This window comes from Ornithorhynchus anatinus, chromosome X2, assembly GCF_004115215.2.
Source record: "Ornithorhynchus anatinus isolate Pmale09 chromosome X2, mOrnAna1.pri.v4, whole genome shotgun sequence".
Lineage (NCBI taxonomy): Eukaryota > Metazoa > Chordata > Mammalia > Monotremata > Ornithorhynchidae > Ornithorhynchus > Ornithorhynchus anatinus.
The window spans coordinates 25100835-25117821 of NC_041750.1; the positions used below are offsets into that span (position 1 = coordinate 25100835).

At 45.0% G+C, this 16987-nt stretch overlaps 1 protein-coding gene across 2 annotated transcripts in view; it reads left to right on the top strand.

The window, feature by feature from the left end:
• STMND1 (stathmin domain containing 1) overlaps positions 1-16987 on the top strand; it is a 112432-nt gene that overhangs the window by 23544 nt on the left and 71901 nt on the right. For both annotated transcript variants that reach the window (XM_039910549.1, XM_039910550.1), the window contains one exon: positions 8095-8178. The gene's annotated coding sequence lies outside the window, so the exon portion shown is untranslated. The remainder of the gene's footprint in view (positions 1-8094; positions 8179-16987) is intronic.

Below are 16987 nucleotides of genomic sequence, written 5' to 3' on the forward strand. Positions count from 1 at the left end.
ACAGTCCAGGAGGGAGAATAGACACTGAATCCCCATTTTGCAGATGAGGGAACTGAGGCACAGGTAGGGGGCTCAGAGTGCAGTTGACAGTTTTTTTTTGGGGGGGGGGCGTCTCCCAGTTACTGAGGAAGCAACCCCTCCACCACTCCTGCACTCCCTTGTAGCTGGATTCAAAGCAGTCCCCAGTGATGGGATTGTTTTGTAGTAATAAACTCTTCCTTACACTTTTCTTCAGTGTAGAGAGATGGTTTTCTCCCTCCACTTTCATATCCATGGTTAACTTACACTCAGGGCTCTTTAGGGTGAAATGCTGCAATATTTCTACTCTTAAGATACCCCCACGTGTTAGCCAAGAAGATAAAAGTTTTAAAAACAGAATTCTCATCACCTTAAAATGATCTTAATTCCGAGCTACCTAAGGGCCTGCAGTTGCAGCTAATGACCTCTCTCTGTACCTCATTAGGAAGCAGAAAAAGCAAATGGGGGGCAGGTAGTAATAATGTTGGTATTTGTTAAGCGCTTACTATGTGCAGAGCACTGTTCTAAGCACTGGGGTAGACACAGGGGAATGAGGTTGTCCCACGTGGGGCTCACAGTCTTAATCCCCATTTTACAGATGAGGGAACTGAGGCACAGAGAAGTGAAGTGACTTGCCCACAGTCACACAGCTGACAAGTGGCAGAGCTGGGATTCGAACTCACGACCTCTGACTCCAAAGCCCGTGCTCTTTCCACTTAGCCATGCTGCTTCTGCAGGTAGTCTCAAATTGATGGGCTGATTTTCTAGGCCTGTTCATTTGGTCTTTTAGAATTCAGAGCAGCTACAGTTCACAGACTGAGAGTGACGTAGACTGCTTTTGGGTGCGTTTGAGATTTAAATCAAACTTGAAAAGTGAGAAAACCAACTTTAAGGGGAGAATGGTCTCTCTTTTTAAAATGCCATTTTTCAATCATTCAACTTTTATATCAGTTTTTCCTGGGTGTCGAACACAGTACTAAGAGCTTTGGAAAATGCAATGTGATAGAGTTGGAAGACACAATCCCTGACCCCAAGGAGCTTACAGTCTACAGGGGGAGTCAGATATTAAAATGAATTACTCTCCCCACTACCCCCCCTTCAAAGCCTTAATGAAGGCCCATCTCCTCAAGGTCACTTAGCAGTCAACTGGCAAAGGTGGGATTAGAATCCAGCGCCTCTGGCTTCTGGGTCTGTGCTCTTTCCACTAGGCCATGCTGCTTTTCTTAAGAGGATGGGAAAAGATGTAGTGTACTCTTTTTAAAAAAACAAAACAGTTTACAATGCTTACTTTATAGCCCATCTCCTTAAATTATAGCTCAAAGTACAGCTCCTCTCAGAAATCTTTCCCAGTTTCTGCTCCCCTTCCACCACCAATTTTCTATGAGCTAGCAGAGGCTAGAATTGTTCTTACCTCAACCGATTAATTTCAAATATGATTTTTGAGGATTTTCTATGTGCTGAATGCTGGGACAGATAGAAATTCTCAGAATCCCTGTCCCACGCAGGACTCATAGTCTGAGAGGTACGGTGTGCGGCTATAGTATTTGCAGTAATTAAGTGCTTACTATGTGTCAAGCCCTGTACTGAGTGCTGGGGTAACGTCAAGATAATCAGGTCCCACATGGGGTTCATGATCTAAGTAAGAGGGAGAAAAGATAACGAATTCCCATTTTGTTGATGAGAGAATGGAGGCAGTGAGAAGTGACTTGGCCAAGGTCACAGCAGACAAATGGCGGAGCTGGGGCTATCCTAATTTACAAATGAGGAAACTCAGGCATGAAGAGATTAAGTGATTGCCCAAGGTCAGCAAGCCAGTGGCAGATTTGGAACTAGATTCCAGCTCCCCTAAAATCTAGGCCCAGACTCTTTGCAAGAGACCATATTGCCTCTCACTGTTGTAATTGTGGCATAGATTTGCATGCACATATAAATGCTGAGTATGTTTGTCTCTATTTTGTCTGTTCTATTTCTCCCGGGGCCTGTAGTCTCTTGGAAGATAAGGGCAATGTCTACTCTTGCGAGTGTTTCCCTAGTTCAGCAGTACAGTGCTCTGTGCCCTGTTGGTTTTCAGTGGTCCTGAGGTGGGTTGATGATTTCAGTACTGGAGGATGGAAATGGTGGCAGAATGTCTGGAACCTGTATCTCCCCGCCGCCCCCTCACCCCGTTCCCTCATTCTGGATCTCCCGGGTGACACCCCTCCTCCTCCCACACCCTTCCCCGCCCGCCTCTCCTCAATCGATCCCATTCCCCGGCCCGGCCCCACCTCCAAAAATGGAAAAACGTCAGAAAGCAAATGGCTTTATTGGTTTAGATTTATTTCCCTTCTGTCAGCTTGGTTATTTTTTGCTTCCCACTAAGAGCAAGCAGCTCTGTGAGTGGTCCGACTGAGACCGAGTGCTTTTTGCGAGAGGAGTCGGGGCCCAAACACTGGGGAGCTATTCTTGAGCCGTGAGCCCCCTGGCCGGCTGCCATCAGGGATGCAGTCAAAGAGGCTGGCGGGGTCCTGTCTGTGACTCTAAGGAACCTGATTTAACAGCCAGTTAATGTTCGTTACCTGAAACTTCCCAGGACATGTGACCAGAGTATGCTTGTTCTCTCTCTCCTCTCTCTCTCTCTGTCTCTCTCTCCCCCTCTTCTCCCTCCACCCCCTTATTACTTTCGACTCCAGAGCTTCTTGTGAGAGGTCAGGTTTTGCTTTCTGCTCACTCCGATCAGCCTCACACCCCTGACCTGAAGGGCCAAAAGTCTCACCCTGTAGTCATCATAGCAATAACCGTATTGGTAAAGCACTTACTTTGTGTCAAACAACTATGTTAAGCACTCGGGTAGATGTAAGGTAATGCAATCGGACACAGTCTTCCTCTCGCTCCGGGTCTATGAGAAGGGGAGAGCAGGTGTCATATCCCCATTTTACAGATGAGGCAATTGTGACATAGGGAAATTATTCTTGGTGAAGATAAAGAAATGTGGCCTCGTAGATAGAGCCCTGGCCTAGGAGTTAGAAGGACCTGCGTTCTAATCCCAGTTTTGCCACTTGTCTGCTGTGTGACCTTGGGCTAGTCACTTCTCTGTGCCTCAACCACCTCTTCTGTAAAAATGGGGATTAAGACTGTGAGCCCCATGTGGGACAGGGACTTTGTCCAAACGGATTAGCTTGTCTCTACCCCAGTGCTCAGTACAGAGCCTGGTGCCTAGTAAATGCTTAACAAATGCTATTTAAAAAAAAGTTAAGGTCCCACAGTAGGGTTAGGTAATGGCAGAGGTCTCCTGATGTACAGGTTTATGCTCTTTCCACTAGTCCGTGCCTAGATTAAGCATTCCACCCATATTTGCCATCAGCATTAGGAGGTATTCCTCATCGCCCTCCCCACAACGTGAAGCTGAAAACAGCTCCTGTTCATTTCTCACTCTGCAATAATCTAATGGCAAACAAGAAATCAGCCAAGCTGGGGAGGACTGTTAATCAAATTCCTATAGCTTCATCCCCCCCCAGTTGCCATTCCTCCCTCTCTGGTGCCTTTCTTCTGTATCAGTTGTATTTGTTGAGAACTTACTATGTGCAAAGAACTATACTAAGCACTTGGGAGAGTACAGTACAACAATAAACACATTCCCTCCCCACACTGTTTACAGTCTAAAGTATCCTCTCAGCCCCTTCCTCCCTGCCTGCCATTTTGACCACTGCCATTCATGGTTTCTCTCTTCCAAATAAATGAATTCCTTTTCCTTCTCTTAGTAATAATCATAATAATCATACTGTGATATTTGTTAAATGCGCACTATGTGCCAAGCACTGTTCTGAGCTCCGGGGTAGATACAAATTAATCAAGTCAGACATTTTAATAAATACTAGTGCTGCCACACAGTCCCGGTCCCACATGTGGCACGCAGTCTAAGAAGGTAGGAGAAAAGGTTTTGAAACCCCATTTGACGGGAAGGAAGTGAAGCCCAGAGAATCTGTGATCACATCCAAGCGCATGGACAACGCAGAAGGGAGAACTGAAGCCCAGAGAATTTGTGATCATATCCAAGTGCATGGACAACGCAGAAGGGAGAGCAAGCTGAGGGAAAGAAGTCTTAACCAGGGAAGGCCTCTTGGAGGAAATGTGACCTTAACGATGTTTTGAAGGTGGAGAGAGTGGTGGTCTTGCCTATTTGGAGGCGGAGGCGGTTCCAGGGCAGCGGGAGGATGTGGGAAAGGGGTCATTGGCAAGATAGAAGAGACCAGGGCACAGTGAGTAAGTTGGCGTTAGAGGAGCAGAGTGTGTGGGTCGGACTGTAGTAGGAGATCGGTGAGGTGAAGAAGACTGGGGCTAGCTGACTCAGTGCTTTAGCGCCAGTGTGAAAAATTAGAACCCATATCCTCCGATTCCCAGTTCTGGGCTTTTTCCACTAGGTCATGCTGACTTCCATGTGTGGATATCTGGATATCAGTCTCCAGAAAACTGCCGGGCTCTGCACTTCTGACTGGAAACAGTCAAAAGCCGCCCTGGCTACTGGATTCCTGTCACTCGAAGGCTCTTTCTTCGACAGAGTAAATGTTTGTTCGAAACAGCGGAGTTGTCCTGGGCTGTTAAAGGAAACTGGAAAAGGGCCATCTAGTGGACAAGAGGAAACAAGATCCCAGGCCCACACTAACTTGCTAACGAACTCACAGGCCCCAAATCATGTTGACGGAAGTGTTCCAGAAACTCTGACGCTGCCATCAAGTGACTAAAGTCAGATGCACTATACGTTCTCTAGTAACAAGAACCGTCTCCCGTGAGCCAAGATTTTTGCCAACATCTCCCACTCCCTGCTGCGTCACCCTTGCATTTGGATCTGCACCCTCTATTCGCCCCTCCCTCCGCCCCGCGGCACTTCTGTACATAGCTGCGATTCATATATTTCTATCAATGTCCGTCTCCCCAACTGGACTGGAAGCTCGCGGTGGGCGGCGGACGTGTCTACCGACTCTGTTATGTCGTATTTTCCTAAGCGCTCGGTATGGTGTTCTGCAATAAATACGACCGATTGCCTAACCTTTCCAGATTTGGTCATTTTAGCAGTTCATGTATAGGAGAGGTACCCTACCTTACCGCACACTTCACTCCCGTAGCACCAGCTCGCGTGCTGTCCCTCGATCTCGTCTACCTCGCTGCTGACCCTTACCCCAAGTTCTCCCTCTGACCTGGAGCTCCCTCCCCCTCCATTTATGCCAGACCACCACTCTCCCTGTCTTCAAAGTCTTAGACGAGGCTGGACTAGAATCCAGGTCCTCTGATTCCAGAGGCTCCACTCTTTCCAATAACCCACTAGATGCTCAATAAATGGCACCTATATATATATATATATATATATATATATATGTATCTAGGTTCATTGGTGGGAAGGGAACTAGAGCAGAAGGATGTATGCGACGTACATTCAGTAAGGCTTACAGAGCAGAACTGCAGTCTCGTATGGAGGTGGAAGACAAGAAAAACCATGAAGCACTACTGAGGGGCATGTTTCTAAAAGATGAAGTTGCTATTCTAGTTTCACACACATTTCACTTCAGAATGTTCCAGTACCTTCTAGCCCTGCGCCTTCTGGGGCAGCCGGGGGGAAAAAAAACCTACACATGTTTACATTTGGCTTTCTTCTTATGTCTCTGCCCCTTTGTTACTTGGCATTACCACAGCTTGAAAGAGTTGAGCTAATCTTTAACTTTTTTTTTTCCTCTTCTTCTCAGATGTGAAGTGCTAGGCAATGTAAATAGTGTGACCTGGAGGGGGGAAGGGGGGAGTGAAACCAAAAACAGTGTCACGGTCCTCCACTAATTTTAAGCCACCATCCCTGCAAGATGCTCTGGGTTTCCTCAGATCGTACCCCCACCCCTCCAGGTCCTAAGGAAAAGCTTTCCAAGACTTCTAATGGGGTCTTCCAGGAACTTCAGCATTCCTTTTCCTGGACACAAAGGTGAACACCATTAGATTGTCATCTCCTTGAGGGCAGAGGGCCACCTGATTTGTGTTGTAGTTAAGTCAATTGTATTTACCGAGTGCTTACTGTGTGCAAAGCACTGTACTAAGCAGGTGGGAGAGTACTAAACAGCAATAATCAGACATATTCCCTGCCCACAGTGAGCTTACAGTCTAGAGGGGGAGTCAGACAAGGTGACTAAATAAATAAATAAATGACTAGTACTGCACTGTCCAGCTGCTTGGTACAGAGCTTTGCGCTGATTACACACTTAATACCACCGATTGATTTATCGCTTAGCACTTGGTATTCTTCTCTGGACACCAATAGGCCCTTAAAGGCAGATCCATCTGGCTATGACAAGACCGTAGCAACTGTTTTATTTGCTCATTCACTGGGCGTGAGTGTCAGAGTGGTAAAGGTGTCTTGTGAGCCAATCGGTTATATTATCCGAGCACCTGCTGTGTGCAGAGCACCAGAGTGGGCATTTGGGAGTGTACAGTAGTGAGTTGTGATTCCTGTCCTTGAAGAGCTTACAATCTAGTAGGGGAGGGAGGTGGAGCGGATTGGAAGGGTGCTATGCAGAACTGACCGGAGAAGCAGCGTAGCTTAAAGGGTAGGGCACAGGCCTGGCAGTCGGAAGGACCTGGGTTCTAATTCCAGCTCCACCGTTTGCCTGCTGCGTGATGTTGAGCAAGTCACTTAACTTCTCTGTGCCTCAATTACCTCATCTGTAAAATGGGGATTAAGACTGTGATCCCCATGTGGGACGGGGACCGTGTCCGCCCTGATTACCTTCTATCTACCCTAACGCATTGCCTGGCACATAGTAAGCGCATGACAAATACCGGGTGTTATTTTTTTAAAAAAAAGGTGACATGAAAAATGTGATAATGTTCTTTTAAATCCCTTTCTCTAGGGTGGAAAATACCAGCAGCATATGCAACCTTGTTATTGAACCAATAAGCCTTTGGGGGGGGGGTGGGGGGGGGTAGACTGCCGAAGTTACTGCTCAAACGAAGAAAAGAGTCCTAACGTAAAGCCCCGGTGCTGTCTGGGGTTACAAATGGGGTCTCTGCAAGCTGCAAAAGCAGCGTGAAATTTCTCAAGCGCTCAGGAAGGCTTTGCTATCAAAGCGCCATCTCCCGGCCCCAAGGAGAGATCCTGCTCCGTATAACTCTGACATCATCTCTCAGGAGCTCCAAGCAGCCTGCACTTTTTAATAATAATAATAACGTTGGTATTTGTTAAGCGCTCACTACATAGTAAGCACTATTACTATGTGCATAGTATACACATAGTAAGCACAGCACTATTCTAAGCGCTGGGGTAGATACAGGGTCATCAGGTCGTCCCACGTGAGGCTCACAGTCTTAGTCCCCATTTTACAGATGCGGTCACTGAGGCCCAGAGAAGTGAAGTGACTTGCCCACAGTCACACAGTTAAGTGGCAGGGCCGGGATTCGAACCCATGACCTCCGAGTCCCAAGCCTATGCCCTTTCCACTGAGTCACACTGCTTCCCCAGCCGGTTTATTTCCCCTACCAGTGATGGGGCCATCGACTTCTCACCCTACTGAGGCTTGTTTCCTCACCCCAGGATACATTCTCTTGTGAGATGAGGGGGCCTCTCTGACCAGCTCTCCAATTCACTGATTCATTCATTCGGTCTTATTTATCGAGCGCTTACTGGGTGCAGAGCACCGTACTAAGCCACTGGGAGAGTGCAGTCCAACAATAAACACATCATCTGCCCACCGTGAGCTTAGTCTGGGGAGGGAGGGGAGACAGACATCAATACAAATAAATAAAATGACATATATGTACATAAGGGCCGTGGGGATGGAAGCGGGGAAGAGCAAAGGGGGCAAGTCAGGGTGACGCAGAAGGGAGTGGAAGATGAGGAAAGGAGGGGCTTAGTTTGGGAAGGTCTCTTGGAGGAGATGTGCCTTCAATAAGGCTTTGAAGGCTGGAAATGCTGGGGAGTGGGAGGTGGGTGGTCTTCAGAACTTGGGGTGCACCCTCATTCTCTGCTGGATCCTGAAGAGGGAAAAAAAATTGGGTCCCGTGGCTTACCTCTCACTGAACCGAGAGGGCTTGGAGATCATTAAATTTTATTTTCCTCCATCACAGGGTACAGTTCCATGATGAAAAGAAGAATTGGCCAGAGACAGATTTTCACATTTTCACCTCTGACCAGACCGTTTGTACCCTCCGGTAAGTTTTATCTCATTGAAGTAACAGGACTACAGCCATAAGTTCAGTGGGTTTTTTTCCCCTCACCCTCTGCCTATACGTTAATGGTTCTAAGGGAATCTGACTTATGAGTATGTTACTTTAGAAAGCTTGATTTTCCTTTTATCTTAATGCCTCCCTCTATAGACCGTAAGCTCGTCGTGGGCAGGGAATGTGTTGTTGTTTTGTACTCTCCCAAGAGCTTAGTACAGGACTCGGCGTGCAGTAAGCGCTCATTAAATATGATTGACTGACTCTAAGCACTTAGCTAATCACCCCCCTTCAGATCCCCACAGCAGTTATGTACATCTCTTTATACTTGGTTCCTTCCCCTAACTGTAACTGTTCATTGCCTTTCCCACAAAACTGCGAGCTTCTTGGGGGCAGGGAACATGTCTGCTTAGTCTTTGGAACTCTCCCAAGTGCTTGATATGGTGCTCCACACGCAGAAATCATATACTACTGATGATTGACAGGTGCTATTTGAGGATGCTACTATTGCCTTGACCCAACTTGCCCTGGGAACTCTGAAGAAGACCACCCCCATCCCGTTTCCCAAGAAGCAGGGCTGGGAGACTCCCTGATTGGGCACCATGACACATTAATATATTTTCTCAAAAATGATCTGCATGTTGGGCTGGTTAACCACCAACTGTCCGGTTAACAAAAGATCATAATCAAAGGTATTGAATGCTTACTGTGTGCAGAGTACTGTACTAAACGCTTGGGCGAATACAATAGAACAGTGTAGGTAGACACGTTCCCTGCCCAAGATGAACTTAGAGTCTAGAGGATGACCAGAAAAATTTCACTTTCCAAGGGGTTGTTACTTTGCAAGCCATTATGTTGTTATTTTTGGTCCGACTTCTGTATAGCATCACTGTGTTACACTGCACTCCTTGTCATTCATTCAGTCGTATTTACTGAGTGCTTACTGTGTGCAAAGCACTGTACTAAAGAGCTTGGGAGAGTACAGTATGATAATAAGCAGACCTATTCCCTTTCCACAAAGAGCTCACACTCCAAAAGATGAGTAGAGGGGATGATCCTGTAACTGTAGGCAACCCTGGTCATTTCGAGACCACTCAGTCGTGGGAAGACATAGAAAAGGCCAAAAATATATTCATGTCTGTCTCCCTCCCCAAGCATTTAGTACAGTGTAGTGCATCCAGCTGGTAAGGATTTGAAAGCAATACCTGAGCTGGGCCCTTTGTGAACACGCATCTGCAAGAGGAACGTGCTGTCACTCGAGTAAGGTAGTAAAGGGGAAGGGAGGGTGGACTAGGGGGCTGGGTTTCTCTAGGTTAGGGCCTTCAAAAGGGCTTTGTTTTGTCATCTGTACCCAAGTTCCAATACCTCTCTCACAGTTTACCTGCGGTGTGACCTTGGGCAAGTCATTTAATATTTTTTGCCTCAGTTTCTCCCTCCCACTTACACTGTGAGCGCCATGTGGAAAAGGGACTTTGTGTTCTCTTATTCTGTTGTGTCTGTCCCAATGCTTAGTTCAGTGTTTGCACAAACTGCATCACGTATACCACAATTATTATTATTATTATTGCTGGTGTGAGAATATAACTTAATGACACCGTGTGAAATGGGAGGGGGTGGTGAATTCGTTGTGTGAAGCTGGCCCCTTTTAGAGCTAGAGAGTCTGTTTCTTTCCCATAATTTCCCACCTGATCCTCAGCGCTTTAATGCTCTCATTTAATCTCTCAGTGCTAAAAGGTTTTAAAAAAATCGTGAAAATATGATAGCTTTTTTTTTACTGGCTTTAATTCAAAATATCACAAAGAAGCAGCCAAAGTGCTCCAAGTCACCTGGTTGACCCCAGTGCCAGCCAGGAAGGGTTCTAGTTAACATGCATAGTTTAATGTGTTGTCCAATCTAGTTTCAAATGGCTTCCTTCTAATAATGATAACCCTCAGCACTTACAAAGCACTACAGAGCTTCAAAGCACTTTACAAGCACCGCTGACGGCTGTGAGGTAGGTGAACAGCAACCCGAGTTTCCTCACGAGGAGACTGAGGAGTTCATCGCTTGCTCAAGGTCACATCGCATTTCAGAGCCTGAGTCGGGCTTAGAAGTCCGAGACCAATTAGAGCTTTCCTTGCCCTCCTCCCTCAACCCCAGATTCAGCATCTATTTCTTTGGGAAAGAGGTGACGACCTCTCCCTCTCCCGCTACCCCCTCCTTGCATTTAGAAGTTGGAATTTCATCGCTGAGAAGATGTCCTCTATTTGCTCTAGGCCAGTGAAGCAAAGAGTTGGAGGAGGGTGTATTTGTTCTGGAGAAGGGGATGGAGATCCTGCGGGAGGGGCCTTAGCCCTCAGAGTTCTCTAACTTTGCTCTCATTAGTAACACTATTTCTGTCGCACGAAGCAGGGGCTTTGCACTCATTTTTAGACAGGATTGTCTTTAATGCTGTTCAACATGGTGCCTAGCACATCTCCTGGTCCGATCAGTGTTAGCGAGTAATAATAACAGAAGAGTTTTCCTTTCATTTCCCCACAGGACTGAACGTCAGACTCCCCAAAGGCAGGGTGAGGCTGAAAGGGTGAAGAGAAGGGAATCCTGCTCTTTTTCAGTGAGGAAACAGTTACTTAGTAGGATCAATGGCTCTCCCAAAATCCCTCAAGAAAGGGCCCCGGAGCAAATGGGTGGGTGGTCTCAGGGCTTTACTCCCCTCCCCTGGAGAAGTTCTCCAAGTTTGGTGAACCTAGCGGATTTCCGCAACACGGCACGCGTAACCGCATTAAGTGAACTTCACTTCTGGCGCAACCCACGACGTCTCACGTCTCTCTGGGTCCATTGCTTTAGAGTTCTACCGGTTGTCCCGACTTTAAGAAAAATTTCAGAAAAGTGGTCCACACTGATCAGGTTGTATTTTTAAGCTTTCACCCAACCTTAACTGCTTAGCACAGTGCTTGGCACATAGTAAGTGCTTAACAAATACCACTTAAAAAAAAAAAGCAACCCTATCATAGAATGATTTTCTTCCCTTTGTTTCCTGGCCTTTAATGCCTGATGGTTTTAGGTTGGTTCCCCCCCACACACACACATACACTGTTGGCATAACTGAATAGGTGCCCACACAGTAGCAAGGGAGGGGCTGCCCATTTATTCTCCTGGCTAGGGCTAGTAGGTGACCCAGACTCTCCAAAAGTTTTTACCAAGGAAGTAGCTAGTTCAGAATCCATTGCCCCTTAGGTAAGACATCTGGACTGGTGGGGTGAGAGAAAGGACAGTGGTGGCCAGTTTCTGGGAAGATGATTGCTTGGTAAGTTGGAGACGGGTCAGAGTGAAGTTCAGCAAGGAAAAACAAACAGCACAAACTGCAGATGAGAACGGCCTGGCTTCGCATGTAAGAACCAAGATTATGAGGGTTAGAACGGCAGAAACGCTAACCTGGATCCAGCAATAAAGCAAATATAACTTGTGTAATGACCCTCCTGTTCCCTCTTCCAGGATGGGCATCTCTTTAAGGTTCTCTTTAGCTTCCAGATTAGGGAAATAACCCCAGAATAAAATGGGGAGTGGACTCCCACTAAATAAAACCCAACCAACTTGGGTCCAGTGTTTGCCTACTTAAAAAAAAAAGTATTCTCAGACATGGAAAAGGGGAAATAGAGTATTGTTTGATTTTGGGAACAACTTGGTGACTTTGGGCAAATCCACTCAGAGCAAGCAATTGATAAATACTATGGATTGATTTGAATAGTGAGGTCCCCTACTCTCCTGGACACCTACCCTCTCATTTAAGGATCACACCACAACCCGAGCCTTTCCCCTCTACAGCCCTAATTTTTGTGTCAAACTTCTGAGCTTTTCACTGTTACCAGAAAATCCAGCTTTCTGACCAAGCTGTCGAAGGATATTTTAAGGAAACTCCCCTGTTCTGCCCAAAACATCGTGATTTTTTTTTTTCAGGCTCCACCTGTCAGAAGAGACTAAAGGAGGTTTTTCTCTAGAAATGAATCCCAGAGAAATGACCAGTTGGTTTTGCAAGCAGAGAGTTGCATGCTTTCTCAACCCAGCTGCTTTCTTCATTAGAACACTATAAATAGCTCCAATCGAGCAAGCTGGTTTCACTTTAAGCTTTCTGCTGTATCCATTGCTGCATTTCATTCAGGGTTTCTTCATGGCTCCAACACTGTGATACTATTTTAGACTTAGAGTACATTGAAGAAATGTTTCATTTCCCTCCCCCATGTTTGCTCCAGATGTCCAGAACTATCCAATACCGTTTCGGGTTAGGGGAATTCATGGAAGTCTCTTAGCATTGTTACCATTCCCATCTGCTTCACGGGTTTTTGGAAAAATAAACATCGTCCAAATCGCTTGCAAGAATTCACAATCATTATTTTATTTTTTAAAGAAATGTTCAGGACCATGTGGGATTTTCCTCCACAGAGTTCATGAAATAATTGGTAGCGATATAAAATTAAAAAACTGCATTCATGAAAAATAAGAACTGCTCGGCATTGGAGGGCAAAGATGAAGAACAAAATTATCCTTTTTAAAAAAGATCTTAAATCATCCATATTGCATGTACTGCTTGCATTTAGAGTCTGCTTTGATTGGCTTAATAGAATTGAAAAGATTTAAGATGGGAGCTAATGTTGCTATGGGAACTTTTGCATTTTTCGACAGAGACTTTTACTTTAAATTTGCAAACAGTGTTACATTTGCATGTTTTTGCATTTAATTTCTGGTGTGTGTGTTTTTTTTAAGCCAAGAGGAGGAAAGAGCTGAACATCACAATCGTAGTTTTGCTACGTTCATATCAAAGAAGGGAAGTAGCCTAGAACAACTAGATAGCTTTGTGAAGTGTGGCTCTGAAAATCTCCCCCTCCCCACGAATACCTATCTAAATAAAAGTTGTACTTGGAAGCATACATTTTTTGAAGTACCTCATCATCTACTTCAAGACCTCGATTTTTACCATTTCTTAAATCCAGTCATATTAGGAGTTCAAAGTTTGTAGTTAGTGTGTTTGGGTATTTCATTGACCCAAACCAACAAATCTTAAAGAAAATAATGAGTCATTGGAAGGCACATTTGAGGACATCTCTTATGTCAGCCATAGTGTCAGCCACACACCATACAACGATACATAATACAACTTCACTTGGGGACCTTATTTGCGTATTTTCCTTGGGTTGCATAGGGGAATATTATGTCAACAATAAAAATTGGTGAAAATTGGCCGGAAAAAAAATTAGTTCTAGGCAAATAGCCAAATTTATTTCAGGGGTCTGGCAGGACAGTAGAGGTAGATGTGTTAATGGGATTCCCTGTGCTCTGCTGTATGGTGAAATGGATATGTTATGATGTCACTAAAATAATAACAGATTCTAATCACTAAATGATAACAGATTCTAACACCTTCCCCTTCCAATATTAACTTTTTTGTTTGAGACTTGGAATTCTTAGTCTCATTTGGATTAATAATACTTATGGAATTAAGTGCTTAGTCTGGGCAAGGTTCAGGGGTAGATCTAAAATGTATATTGTTGTTGAATTTATGAGATGGGTATTTTAAATTTTGTGGCCATTCATTGTTTTATGGGATCAATCAATCAATTATGGGATATACTTCCAAAAGCCCCAGGGTACCTGTGTTCATAGCTGTCTTTTAGAGACTTTTGTTTGCCTAGTTGAGAGTTCAGATCTTAAAACTGATCTGCTGCTCACACTGACCTCGTGCTTGGAACCTGGAGGAAGAAAAATATTTGGAATACGCCTTGCCTTGAGAAAGCGTTGCGCACACACAACTTCTGCTTGGGCTTGTTTGTTTATTGTGGACAACTTGACAGGTTCAAAGTCTGCCCTGCCATAGTAAGCTTTGAACATTCATGTAGGAATGCTTTATTTTCACTGGTTGAACTCCATTTTTAATAAGTCTTGAATGAAGGTAGCTGGAGAAGTTGCTGAGCTGAGAATCCAACAGGATGAGCATTTTTTGCCATTCCTATTTGTCAATCAGCTGTATTTATTCAGCGCCTACCATGTGCAGTGCACTGTACTAAGCACTTGGAAGAGTACAATGGAACTGATTTGGTAGATACTTTCCAAAGAGTAAGATACTTTCCAAATGTCCAGGGGGAGATGGACATTAATATAAATAAAGGAAGGATATGGATGTAAATGATGTGAAGCTGAGGGAGGGGTGATAAAGGATACAAATCCAAAGGTGATGCAAAGGGAATAGGAGAAGAAGAAATGAGGCTTTAGTTGGGGAAGGCCTCTTGGAGAAAATGTGCTTTCTTAGGACAGGAGATTTGTTTTTACAGTACCTCTAGTAACAAAATAATAATAATGGTATTTGTTTATTGCTTACTATGTGCCAAGTAGTTTTAAACCTCAGGATATAAGTCGCTACCCCTCTTGGGGCTCACAGTGTAAGGGGAGGGAGAAGAGGTATTTAATCTTCATTCGAAAGATGAGGAAACTGAGGCCCAGAGAAGTGATTTGCCCAAGGCCCCACAGCAGGCAACTGGTAGAGTTGGGACTGGAACCCAGGAGCCCTGAGCTTTCCACTAGCTCATGCTGTTCTCAGTTGGTCATCTTTATTGAACACTTTTTGTTTGGGGAGCACTGTACTAAGCATTTGGGAGAGTACCGAACAACAGACTTGGTAGACACATTCCCTGCCCACAGTGAACTTACAGTTTGGAGTCGCCTCTGTATTTATGGTTTCTCTGGCCCTCCTGTGGTGGGGAGAGAGAAAAGTAGAGGACTCTGAAGGGGAATGGTGCCCTGCAAACTGAAAACCGTTCAACCTCTGGGCCTCCAAAGTTATCCCCACCACACACATACACACACCTCCCCACCCAGCACACAGATATGATTTGGTGGTCAGAGACTCCATCCCCTGTACCGCTGTTTGATGCAACGCCAATCAATGGTTGACCCAGTTATTCCCTCCCAGAGAGAAACAGCCGAGCAAATGGTTGGGGGGCACGAGGGGAGGCTTAGTACAAGGGCTGGCACAGAGTGCTTAACAGATACCATTAAAGAAAAAACTCTGCACTTTCCCTAGTGCCTAGTACAGTGTAAATGTTCAATAAATACCACTGATTGATGTCAAGGTGTGGTACTTGTCCCAACCAGAGAGGAAGTGGTTATAGCAATCAGAACCAAGAAAGTGGCAGCCACCTGAACCTGACGACATCTGTATGGTAATAATTATGATATTTGTTAAGCACTCACTATGTGTCAAGCACTGTTCTAAGCACTGGGGAAGGTGCAAGTTCATCAGGTTGGGCACAGCCCCTGTTCCCCCTGAGGCTCACAATCCAAGTGGGAGAGAGAATAGGTATTTAATCCCCATTTTTTACATGAAGAAACTGAGTCATAGAGAAGATAAGTGACTTGCCCAAGGTGACATAGCAAGTAATTGGCTAAACTGAGATTAGAACCCAGGTCCTCTGACACCCAGGACTGTGTTCTTTTCACGGGGCCTTGCTGCTTCTCTATGCTGCTAAGACTTAGAAAAGTTACTCAGATTTTCCTCTAAGGTGATTTCGCAGGTTATAAAAGATCATCACCATCATCTTCAAGTAAAGGCAGCTATCAAACCATCTCATTACTCTCCAATACTAGAAAGGTCCTATCCAGAGTACTTTTGGACCACATACTTAAGAATATTGTTAAATTCCTGGAATCATAATCTGATTTCAGATCACAGGTTGGCACAATCTAAATGACATTTTAGATTGTGAGCCCATTGAGAGGTAGGGAAAATGTCTAACTCTCACCTATCGAGCAATCATATTTGTTGAGCACTAACTGTATAGAGAGCACCATAGTGAGTGCTTGGAAGAGACCAGTATAGCAGAGTTGGTAGACACGTTCCCTGCTATGTATCCTCTCCCAGTGCTTAGTAATGTGCTCGGCGCATAGTAAACATTTAATAAATACTATAAAGACTCTTAATATTACTACCTTGCAGCATGTCAGATCCAAGAAAAGGGGCAGGGAGAGGCCTGAAGACTTGAATTTTCATAAAATTCAATCAGTGTGTTTTTTATCAAGCACTTACTGTGGACAGAGCACCGTATTAAGCCCCTGGAAGAGTACCATACAACTGAGTCGGTAGACCCGTTCCCTGCCCACAATAAGCTTTTAGTCTAGAGGGGGAAAATTCTTCCATTGCCTGTGTGACTGACAAGTCTGTGTCTGTTTCCCCACCTTTAAAATGAGGATAATCATTTACCACTTTGCCAAATGTGAGAAGAGAAGCTCTGACTGCCCTAGGAGAGCTGCTACACAATGCCAGGTATTATTCCTTACATTTGAGACTCTTAATGAGATTTATATAAATCAACAAAAACTCAATAAGATGTTTAAAAAAAAAAAAAAGCAAATCCTCACCCACTCCTGCACTTCCTGCTTTTGGCAGAGGCTGGAAGTGGAAATCTGAAAACACGGTGAGACAGTCTGTTCTCATGGTATTTCTAGCCGAGAACAGGAAGGAGGGGAAATCTCATGCTAAAGAGAGTGTGTTCTTCGGTGATTAGTAGACCACGAAGTTTCAGTGTGCAACAGCATCTCGATAACTTTCCAGGTTATTTACTCCTGTTCCAAGGAATGCATGGATTGGTCCCCTCATGATACCTGCGTTATTGGCAGCACTGATTGTGTTCTGTGGGCCGAGCACTGTTCTATGCTTTTGATAATAATAACAATGTTGGTATTTGTTAAGGGCTTACTATGTGCAGAGCACTGTTCTAAGCGCTGGGGGAGATACAGGGTAATCAGGTTGTCCCATGTGAGGCTCACAATCTGA